This window comes from Vulpes lagopus, chromosome 2 (assembly GCF_018345385.1).
Source record: "Vulpes lagopus strain Blue_001 chromosome 2, ASM1834538v1, whole genome shotgun sequence".
In the NCBI taxonomy this organism is placed as follows: Eukaryota; Metazoa; Chordata; class Mammalia; order Carnivora; family Canidae; genus Vulpes; species Vulpes lagopus.
The window spans coordinates 51,522,250-51,532,250 of record NC_054825.1 but is presented as its reverse complement, the minus strand read 5'-3'; the positions used below and the strand labels follow the sequence as shown (position 1 = coordinate 51,532,250).

The following is a 10,001-nucleotide window of genomic DNA, read 5'->3' as shown; positions in this document are numbered from 1 at the left end:
TTATATATATATACACACACACACCTGTGAAACTATCATCATACCAAGATAACAAACGTATCCTTCATCCCCACAAATGTCCTCATACCTTTTAAATAACGCCCCCTCCACTCTTGTCTTTAGACTACTTATCTGTTTTCTTTCACGTTAGGTCAGTTTGCATGTTTGGGAATTTTATATAAATGGAATCATACAATACGTACTTTTTGTCCTTTGGCTTCTTTCACTCAACTTGATTATTTTGAGATTCATCTACTTTGTCGTATGTACCTCGTATTACTAAGTAGTATTCCATTATGTAGATGCACCAAGATTTGCTTATCCATTCACCTTTTTTTTTTTATCCATTCACCTTTTGATGGACATTTGGGCTATTCGCAATTTCATGGTATTACAAATAAATATAAACATTCATATATAGGATTTTGTATGGATATATACTTTCATGTCTTTCAGATAAATACTTAGGAGTGGATTGACTGGGTCATACAGTGATCGTTCCTTTGTTTAAAGCTTTGGCTCTACATCTAAAAGTGTCACTTTTATTATTTATTTATTTATTTATTTATTTATTTATTTATTTATTTTTGCTCACCATGACCAATTTAGTATTGTGGGGTTTTGTTTGTTTGTTTTAAGAGTTTATTTATTTCTTTATTTATGAGAGACAGAGAGAGAGAGGCAGATACATAGGCAGAGGGAGAAGCAGGCTCCCTGTGAGGAGCCTGATGCTAGACTGGATCCCAGGACCCTGGGATCCCAGGACCCTGGGATCACGACCTGAGACAAAGGCAGACACTCAACCACTGAGCCACCCAGCTGCTCCATATTGTAGTATTTCTATTTTTAAATTACTAAAAGATCTAGGTCCTCCCCACCCCCACCAAATGATTGGGGAACAACAAAAATGAGACTCTGGTGGTCAACTAGGTATTTTTTTCTCTTTTGAATGAGTGTAGTTCTTACCCCATGGGGAATCGCATCGACTTGATAGAGTTCCACGGTGCCAAAGCCAATTCACTCTTCTAGGAGGTGGTAGTAAACACACAACCACACATAGAGGCACAGGGTAAGAGTGTGGGAAAGGAAGACAGCTGCTAACTGGTACTCATCCAAAGAAATGACTGTAATGGTGGAATTTCAGAGGCCATAGTGGTTATCATTTCTGGGCTAGGTGTGGATGTGGATGAACAAGTTAACTTTGATCTAAAAGCCAACCAACCTACAGGAATTCTGGGAGGTTGTCAGAGGCAAAGAGGCAAAGAGCCCCAGAATGACAGGGATCCTGGCAAGCCTGAGGAACTCACAGTAGCCTGTCCCAGTCTTGTGCCACTATCTGCCCTTTTACCCTGACCTTCTGTTTCCTCTTTTTATCCATTTTTTAAAAACTGAAATCCAGTTCCTTTTAGTTTTTTTGTGTTAAAATATATACATAAAATTTACCATCTTAACCATTTTAAGTTGGTCAGTGGCATTAAGTACATCAATGATTGTTGCACAACCATTACCACTGTCTGTTTCCAGAACTTTTTCATCATCCCAAACAGAAATTCTGTACCTCCAGACAATAGTTCCCTGGTCCTTTTGACTTTCTTCTTTTTTTTTTTTTTTCCTTTTGACTTTCTAAGAATTTACTCATTCTGGGTACCTCATATAAGTAGAATCATATGATATTTGTCTTTTTGTATCTGGCTTATTTCACTCAGCATAATGTATTCAGGAGTCACCCATGCTGTAGCATGTATCAGAATTTTGCTCCTTTCTAAAGACTAAATAACATGACATTGTTAGTACATATCACATTTTGTTTATCCATTCATTTGTTGATGGAACTCATGTTATTTGTATCTTTTGGCTGTTGTGAATAATGCTATGAATGTTGGTGTACATTTATGAGTCTGTGCTTTCACTTTTTTTTTGGATATATTATTGTACTATACAGTAATTGTTTAACTTTTTACAGAACCACCAAACTCTTTAACACAGGGGCTGTACCATTTTACATTCTCACTAGCATTGTACAAGGTACATTTTTTTCACATCCTTGCCAACACTTGTTTTGTTTTTTAATAATAGTTATGATAATGAGTGAAAAGTGGTATCTCATATGGTTTTGATTTGCATTTCCCTAATGAGTAATGATGTTAAGCATCTTTTCATGTGCTTAGTGGCCATTTGTATATCTTCTTTGGGGAAATGTCTATTGAAGTCCTTTGCCCATGTTTTTAAAAGATTTTATCTATGTATTTATGAGAGACAGAGAGAGAGGCAGGGACACAGACAGGGAAGCAGGCTCCATGTAGAGAGCCCGATATGGGATTTGATCTCGGGACTCCAGGATCGTGCCCTGGGCTGTAGGCAGGCGCTCAACCACTGAGCCATCCAGGCGTCCCCCTTTGCCCATTTTTGAATTGGGTGGGGTTTTTTTTTGGTTGCTGTTGTTTTGTTATTGTAGTTCTTTATATATTCTGGTGATATGAATCACTTACCAGATATATGATTTGTAAGTATTTTTTCCATTCTGTGGGTTATCTTTTCACCCTATTGATTGTGTCCTTCTTTCTAATTTTTGAAAAATGATTGTGCTATAACTTGTGATCTATGAGTACTGAACCTAGAAGACTAAGAATATGTGAAGAGTAAAGTGTTATAGTAAAATAAGTTATTCTGATTCCGATTTCTGATATGGAAAAAATCTGATTGAGCTACCTAGAATTTTGGTATAAATAATAAACTATATCATACATTTATTTTAAACATGCATAATTTAAATATATTTACACATGTATATTTTACTATTTTAAAGACTATTTGCTGCTCTAGTGACTGTAATAAGATAACAGAAGCTGAGAATTTCCTTATCTTGATTTGTTACCTTACAATATACTCAATTAAAAAGGCAAAAAGCACAGAAACAAATGTCACCACCTCATAAAGTCTGTTTAACTTTTCTCAAAAAATTCATATTGTGAAATAAGCCTAGTATTATAAAAGGAGCAGGAAACTGATACGTAGGGTTTAGTAGTTATAAGTGAATGACACTGTAAAAATCCTTTTGGATCAAAAAATAGGACACTGAGGTCTGTTTACTTAAGAAATAAGAATCACATATGGAAGTAGTTTGTGTCAGGCTGGTAGATCCCTGAGCTCTGCTTTGAGATACTGAAGAGAAGTATGTCTGTCCCAGGCACTCTTCCTAAGGCCTTGCGGGGGGGGGGGGGGGGGGGGGGGGGGGGGGGGGGGGGGAGGGGGGGGGATTTGTTTAGCTTCTCAAAAATGAGCAAGGTTGGAGAGGTGATGCCTGTGTTTTTCCCCACCATAGGCCCTACCTGGCCTCTGGCAAGTCTTTACTATTATTGCATGGTTCTCAAACTTTGGCACTACTGATATTTTGGACCGGATAATTTGTTGTTGTGGGGGAGCTGTCCCGGGACTCCAGGATCACACCCTGGGCTGAAGGCAGTGCTAAACCGCTGAGCCACCCCAGGCTGACCTAATTGTAGACTGTTTAACAGCATTCCTGGTCTTCACCCCCTAGATGCCAGTAGGGTCTCTCAAATGTACATTCAAAACCTCCCCAGACATTATCAAATTCCCCAGGGGCAAAATTGGCCCCTGTTGAGACATAGTTCATCAACTGAACATTTACAATGTGCCAGGCATGGTGCTAAGAGGTATATATACATTATTTCAACTTTAATGTTTGCCCTCATTTTGCAGATAAGGAACTGAGCTTCAACAAGATTAGATAAATCATTAAAGGTGATACAGCAAGTGAATGGCTGAGCCAGAGTTTACATACAGACCAATCAGTCCCCACCTTGTTTTCAACAATCATGTACAGTTGCCTCCCAGGCAGTGGAGGATGGGATAAATTCCAGATCTTGCTTCTTTCATTAAAGACATTTCCAAACCTATATTTCTATGCTTCTTACTGGATATTTCCTTTTGGTTTTCCTACCAGCTGTTTAAATTGGATATGCCTGAAACTAAAGTCAACATTTTGCTTTTTTTAAATCCCCCTCCCTTCTCCTATTATAAAAAAAGATTAGTTTATTTGAAAGAGAGAAAATTGCAATCAGATTCTCCTCCCACGACCCTGAGATCATGACCTGAGCCAAAATCAAGAGTCAGATGCTTAGCTGACTGAGCCACCTAGGCACCCTTCCCTTCTCCTATTAATCATTCTTCCAATAGATATTAAACCTCTGATCTTTGACTCTTTTTTTGTATTTTCATAAGCAGAATCTCATATTTTTGTACATCTTGTCCAAACTCTGTATTTCATTTCTAAAAAAAATATTTTTAATGATTAGTAATGAAATCCTAATCAAAACTCCAATATGAATCTTTTTGGAATATAAGAAGTTTAAGGTTCATCTGAAAAACAAAGTCCCTAAAAAGAGTAAAAGTTTAGAAAGTCAAAAAAACAGTGAGAAGGAATTGCTATATTTATTTTTATTTATCAAATACATGTGGTTCTTTTTTTAAATAAATAACATCTTTTTTTTTTTAAGTTTTTATTTATTTATTTATGAGAGACTCAGAGAGAGAGGGGCAGAGACACAGGCAGAGGGAGAAGCAGGCTCCTTTTGAATACAGGGAGCCGGATGCAGGACTTGACCCCGGGCCTCCAAGATCACGCCCTGGGCTGAAGGTGGCGCTAAACCGCTGAGCCACCTGAGCTGCCCAATACCTGTGGTTCTAATTAGATGTCAGACACTGTTCTAAGCACTATACAAATATTTATGCATTTAGTACTACATATGAGACATCAAAATAGACTATTGAACTATAATAAAGCATAAAGCAGTGTGATATTGGTATAGGAATAGAAAACTTGGCTAATGGGATTATATCAGGGTCAGGTCCTCTGGAATTAGAAGTGTATGAGATTCATTTGGGAGAAATGCCTGTGAAGGACAAAAGAGAGGTACACCCTTCAGACAACAATTTAGGTCTAATACCTAAGCAAGGAGAGAGGGAAGAAAGGAGGATTGGGTAAGAAGAGCCTCAGACTTTTTTTTTTTTTAAGCTTTTATTTATTTATTCATGACAGAAAGAGAGAGAGAGAGGCAGAGACACAGGCAGAGGGAGAAGCAGGCCCCATGCAGGGAGCCCGACGTGGGACTCGATTCTGGGACTCCAGGGTCACACCCCAGGCCGAAGGTGGCGCTAAACCACTGGGCCACCAGGGCTGCCGGAGCCTCAGACTTTAATGCAATTTTTTAAAAGATTTATTTATTTATTTTTAAAGAGAGAGTGTGTGCACGAGGGGGAGGGAGGGCAGAGGGAGGGGGAGAGCGTCGCAAACAGACTCCCCACTGAGCACAGAGCCCAAAGTGGGGCTAGATCTCATGATCCTGGGATCATGACTTGAGCTGAAATCAAGTGTCAAATGCTTAACTGACTGAGCCACCCAAGTGTCCCAGACTATAGTGCAATTCTAAGAAAATCTCAGGCCAATGGAGAGCTCTACAGACTGCGCACTAGATGAGTCTCATTTTGGATAGAACTGGTCCAGCTCTAGTACCCCCATCATGTTCAGTCATTGGGAACAGTCCAGAGAGAGCACAGTTTCAGTGTGAACATTGTAGTCGATCTTGGAGGTGTGGCAGCTAGAGATTGTCAGCCAACTACACTTCTCAAAACAGGCTCTCTCCTGAAGGGGCATGTGAGCAGTGCTCCTTTGTAGCTGCCAGAAGTATGGTGTGAAGATTCAAGAACAGACTCATCTATATATGTGAAACTCATTTATAATAAATTAGGCATTTTAAATCAGTGGGAAAAGATGGACTGTTCAAATAATTGACGTTGAAACAACTGGCTATCCTTTTGGAAAGAATTAATTTAGATCCCAATGTCATATCATCCTCAATATAAGTAAAATTTGGATGGAGAAAAAAATTATAAAACATTTGGAGAAAAAATATCTTGACTGATCTTGGTGTGGAGAAGCCTCTTATGCAAGAGGCAATACCCAGAAGTCATAAAAGAAATGACTGAGAGAGATCTGATTAAATAAAAATTTAAAACTAACACGGAAAAAAGCATCATTAATAAAATTAAAAATCAGGTAATATATTTGGAGAAAATATTTGTACGATATGTAACAGGCAAAGGATTAAATGGTAAAATATATAAAGAGATCCTTCACATTGATATGAAAAGATAATCCAACAATAACAAAAAAAGTCGAGAAGGATATTGACAGGAAATCTACAGAATAAAGATGAGTCTTTATGAGGCTAACATACATAGGAAAAAATACTTCCATTAACTGATTATCAGGAAGTGGAAATTATTGAGCAAACCAGATGGGCAAAAATTAAAAATAATGCTAGTATATTTTTATCCTAGTATATAAAATATTGTAGAGTAGCTGGGAAAGTGACTGTTTGGCTTTTTAGCCTCTAGGGGAAGTGGGAAAGAAAGAAATGGCTTAGAAATAGGTTTTAATGTAGTGAACCTTCAATATTTGCCATTTCACCAGTTAAGAGAATGGGAATGGTTGTACCAACTGTAGTATATTCTTGCTAAGAAAAACTTTATGTAGCAAATGAGTCAAAACTGATGTGGAAAGATTTCTCAAGATGAAAAACAATACACATAACCTGATTTCCTGTATATTAAAAAGAAAATGTAGCAGTTATCTCTGAGATTGGAGGAGGAATTGAAGTAGAGGAGGACCTTCAAGATGTACTCCATGTTTTGGGGGGACCTCGCTGGCTCAGTTGGCAGAGCATGTGACTCTTGATTCGGGGGTTGTAAGTTTGAGCCCCACATTGGGTGTGGAGATTACTTAAAAATAGAATCCTTAAACAAGGATTTACTCTATTTCTGTATTATTTAAGTCATTTACATTAAACTCCTTTATTTCTTGAGAGATTAAAAAAGACATATTAAACAATTACTGCCCCTCCTCCAAAAAAAACCAAGAAAACCCTTACTTCTTTGTCCATGGAATCCATTTACCATTTTTTTACATAACAGCCTTTCATTTTTCTTTCTCCTCTATGCCCATAGCTGTCTTCCATTTCTATTACTTTGTACCTAGTTCATTGCAATGGCCTTCTAACTGATACACCTCCAGTTTTTCTTTACCCCAATCCTGCAGTCCACAGCCAACTTACTTTTCCTAAGACCAGGTTGACTTCAGTCATCCCTCTGCCCAAAAATCCTTTATGGGTCCCCCAAAGAGTTCAGAGGGATGCTATCAAGTGTTCCATGGGAAAAGAGTTCTGTGGTCTGGTGAATCTGGGAAATGCTGTGATTAAAGGTAAAGAAAGATTTCTTAAGAGTGAAATATCTAGACTTTAAAATGCCAGTGTGCTAAGGGAACTTCTAAGGCGGAGAGAACTGTGTAATTCTTCTCAATTTATTCAGCCACCCAATTCTTCTTCTGAATAATACTATTGACCTTGAGAAAAAAAAAATGTCTTAAAAGGGGAAAAGTTTATAATTATTCTTCTGGCATTAATGGCCTTCTGAACATGTTTTTTATCATCTGGTATCTTCTACTGGTCAAAATGAGTTTCCTTCCTTCTTCCTTCAGGGGTCAATGCTAGTTCCTCCTCCTCCAGGGAGTTTTTCTTAATTATCTCAGTCTCTCTGAACTGTGGCTCTTACCACCAGAACTCTGATTAATTACAACTTCAGAACTCTCTAGTTAATTAATCTCCTCCTTTTCTTGGGCCCATTTTGTTTAACTCACCCAAGTAGAGCTAGGAGTGTGTCTTATAATCTGCAGTGCATATAACATTTAGCTGCTTGAGAATGCTGTGCATCTCCCCCAATGTGGGTAATACTTACCTTTGCACAAGGCAAGTATCTAGCTTTAGGTAAACCTATTACTTCTACCATCACAGAAAGCGATGAAAACAGCACTGTATTAGTTTCTTATTGGTGTTGTAAAATATTACCAAAACTTGGTGACTTTAAACAACACAAATTTATTAGTTTATAGTTCTCTAGGTCAGAATTCTGCATGGTGGTCTCATTCGGCTAAAATCAATATATTTTCTGCAGGGCTGTATTGCTTTTGGGGGCCATAGGGAAGAGTCCATTTCCTTGCTATTTCCTTGCCTTTTCTTGTCTTCTAGAAACCTCTGCATTCCTAGGCTTCTGGCCGCCTTCTTCCATCTTCAAAGCCACAAGGGCTAGTTGAGCTCTTCTCACACCACACCACTGCCTCCTGTTTGGACATTTAAGGAGCCCTCTGACAAATTAGGCCCACCTGGAGAATCTAGGCTAGCTCCCTATTTTTTTTTTATAAATTTATTTTTTATTGGTGTTCCAATTTGCCAGCATATAGAATAACACCCAGTTGCTCATCCCGTCAAGTGCCCATCTCAGTGCCCGTCACCCAGTCACCCCCAACCCCCGCCCACCTCCCCTTCCACCACCCCTAGTTCGTTTCCCAGAGTTAGGAGTCTTTCATGTTCTGTCTCCCTTTCTGATACTTCCCACTCATTTTTTCTCCTTTCCCCCTTACTCCCTTTCACTATTTTTTATATTCCCCAAATGAATGAGACCATATAATGTTTGTCCTTCTCCGGTTGACTTATTTCACTCAGCATCATACCCTCCAGTTCCATCCACATCGAAGCAAATGGTGGGTATTTGTCATTTCTAATGGCTGAGGAATATTCCACTGTGTACATAGACCACGTCTTCTTTCAGTTGATTTGCAACTCTAATTCCACTATGTAACCCTAATTCCCCTTGGCCACATAATTTAACATATTCACAGTTACCAGGGATTGGGAAGTGGACAACTTCAGAAAACCATTATCCTGCTCAGCACAGGCACTCTTGCCCAAAGATCTAAATTGAAGGTTTGCATATAGGTGGTAGGGGGTATGGCAGCAAGTGGGAAAAACATTTTGTGATAATACACAACTGTTTTCTTTCTCTTTCTTTCTTTCTTTCTTTCTTTCTTTCTTTCTTTCTTTCTTTCTTCTTTCTTTCTTTCTTTCTTTCTTTCTTTCTTTCTTTCTTTCTTTCTTTCTTTCTTTTCTTTCTTTCTTTTCTTTCTTTCTTCCTTTTCTTTCCAACTCTTTTCAAATACAGGGAGGCTCTTCTGTGAGATCTTTGGCAAGTCACTTGAGTCTTAAGACTCCACATTTTTCGCTAAAATGAAAATTGCCAGTGTTTGCTGTTTGTTAAGTTTTTTTATTTTTTTATTACGGAGACGGGTTTAGCTTAGAGCATGACAAATTTGGGCAAAAAGGGGTTTAGCTTAAAGCATGACAAATAGGGCTCAAAAAGTTCTTGATGAATCTTGATGAGGAGGGTGGGCGAAGTTCTCTGAATGACATCTGGAGATAGTTTGAGAAATTTCCAGAGAAAAAGAGTGAAAAGCGCCTGCCCTTGAATGAAGTTAGAGGTTGAAAATTGTAGCATAAAGGAATCAAGTTACATCGAAGCTGTTGAAGCTAGCTTCGACAAAGGCAAAGACCCAGATTTAAAAAAAAAAAAAAAAAAAAAAAAAAGCGAAGCGAAGAGGCTCCTTAGGAGACACCCGGGTGACAGTGGCTACAGATCCAGACGGCCTTTGTGGGCAGAGATTATCCTTGGAGAAATTCTGTCCCTGCTTCGTTCAAGGCCATACATATATATGTTGTATCACAATCACTTAGCGAATAAATAAATGAAATAAAAAGTATGGTGAGGAAAGAAAAATTAGACCGCCGCAGGTTCCACCGAGATTTGAACTCGGATCGCTGGATTCAGAGTCCAGAGTGCTAACCATTACACCATGGAACCGCCACAAGTGCACAGGCGCCTTCTGCTCTCTAATTCATAGAGACCCCGCCCCCAACCACAACCTTCCAACGCGCAGGCGCGGCTGACGCGCTCCCCAGCACCCCGCTTCCCCGCACGTCGGCGCGAGGATTGAGAGGGTGGCAAGCGGCGGCTCAGAGCTGCGAATCCACAGCTGCATTCCCCACCTAAGCTTCTTGGAGCAGGGAGGAGAACTGGGGGGGGCAGAGTTTGAA

At 39.1% G+C, this 10,001-nt stretch overlaps 1 non-coding gene across 1 annotated transcript; it reads right to left on the bottom strand.

The window, feature by feature from the left end:
- Positions 1 to 9,696: 9,696 nt before the first annotated feature.
- Positions 9,697 to 9,768, bottom strand: TRNAQ-CUG. Its single transcript has one exon. It is a non-coding gene; the product is annotated as a tRNA-Gln (tRNA).
- Between the last annotated feature and the right edge of the window lie 233 nt (positions 9,769 to 10,001).